Source organism: Apium graveolens, unplaced genomic scaffold (assembly GCF_009905375.1).
Source record: "Apium graveolens cultivar Ventura unplaced genomic scaffold, ASM990537v1 ctg4271, whole genome shotgun sequence".
In the NCBI taxonomy this organism is placed as follows: Eukaryota; Viridiplantae; Streptophyta; class Magnoliopsida; order Apiales; family Apiaceae; genus Apium; species Apium graveolens.
This window is the reverse complement of record NW_027418468.1, coordinates 1-1,805: the sequence shown is the minus strand read 5'-3', so window position 1 is coordinate 1,805 and position 1,805 is coordinate 1. Positions and strand designations below refer to the sequence as shown.

Sequence of the window (1,805 nt, the reverse complement as noted above, 5' to 3'; positions counted from 1 at the left end):
CTTCATAACTCCCAATAAATCATCAATTCTCAAACTTACAATTATAGAAAAGTTAGGAGACTATATCATACTGAATCTAGAGTTTGTTTAGTATTGATCTGATTGAATATCAAATGTATAATCATCAAAATTAATAAACCACAAACTATAATAAACTATATATCATAATTTTCAAAATTAAAATAACAAAATTTGAATTAAAATAATAAATGTATGAACAAAGACTATCAAAAAAGTCAAATTGACCCAGCTTTTAGAGATGGTGAGAGGGCAAATTGGAAATGAGGAATGTGTGAGTGGCATCTCCTGGCTAGAACAATCTTTCATGAGGTAATACATACAACAAGGAATAGAAATTGAGGAATAGGGTACAAATATATTACATTTGAATAAAGTAATTTTTTTCACTAAATTTCATTAGTTTGGATTCTCATTTTTTTCTAAATTTTTATTAGTTTGGATTCTCATTTTAATAAGTAAACTAATTAAAGGTAAATGTACTATTTTCATTTCTTATTACATTTTAATAATTTAGGATTTCCTCATTATTTGAATTATCTTCTTTCCTAATATTAGTGAATACCGAAAGAAAAAGGTATCTTCCTCATTGAAGATTAACTCAACATATAATTTTTCTTCATCACTCCCACATATATCAGCAATCCTCAAACTTACAATTACAACTACTATTTTAATTAAACTGCTCTCGGGCAGAATCAACTGCTTAAGCACACTCTCCGCGGATCCTCCTTGCCAGCTGAATGTCCTTGGCATTATTGTCACCCGCTTAGCATGAATTAAACACAAGTTGGCATCATGGAATAGGCCTACCAGGTAGGCCTCCGATGCCTCCTGTAGAGCCAGGACTGCATGGCTCTGGAAACGCAAATCACTCTGCAACAAATTCACTATTGCAAATTAGAAATAAATTTGGCACATGCCATACACAGAGATAGGTTTCTCTTGGGTAAAGTTATTTGAAAAAATATACTAAAAACTAATTAACCTTAATTCCTTGAGCAATTTCACGTACAAGCCTCTGGAATGGAAGTTTTAATATCAAAAGCTCAGTAGTCTTCTGATACTTACGGATCTCACTACAAGAAATTACTGTATGATTAGCCTTGGGCAACAACCAGGAAATGATGTTTCAATAAATAACATGAATTGATAAATATATACCGAAGGGCAACTGTTCCAGGGCGGTATCTATGTGGCTTCCTATAGGCACCAGTTGTTGGAGCACGCATACGAGCAACCTGTGATGGAGAACAAAACACAGAAATGTTAGGAGAAGATATATCAAGTTAGGAGAAGATAGATCATAATGTATTCTATTATAGGCATTTAATAAGATGTAACCTTGTGTGAGCGGCTTTCGAGGAACCTTTCCTCGAATAGATTTACGAGCAGTTTGCTTGGTACGAGCCATCTAAAAATAAAATAAGAATGGTTTTCAATCAATACCTTTGATGAATACTATATGACATACATATAATTAGATAGATCAGAATTCCTGTGAAGAAATTTAAATTGTACTTCATATAGAGGAAAAAATAAAGAGAAATGGTCACTTAATAAATTACCTAGCTATAATTTTTCTTCAAATATTTTGAGGTTTATTTTCTCTTTATCACTTCCTAGTGGATGTATATAAAAGTTTGAAGAACAATGGGGAGGGGAAACTGTTTTTATATATGGGGCAGGGGAATTATGTTTTGATTTAACAGTTACAAGTTGCTAATGATGTGCTTAGTAGTTTCTACATGAATTGACGGCTCTTAAGTGTAGTTTGTGAGTTCCCC

General features: G+C 32.5%; 1 pseudogene; it reads right to left on the bottom strand.

Moving 5' to 3' along the window:
• Positions 1 to 724: 724 nt before the first annotated feature.
• Positions 725 to 1,432, bottom strand: LOC141701642 (histone H3.3-like; annotated as a pseudogene).
• Positions 1,433 to 1,805: the final 373 nt, after the last annotated feature.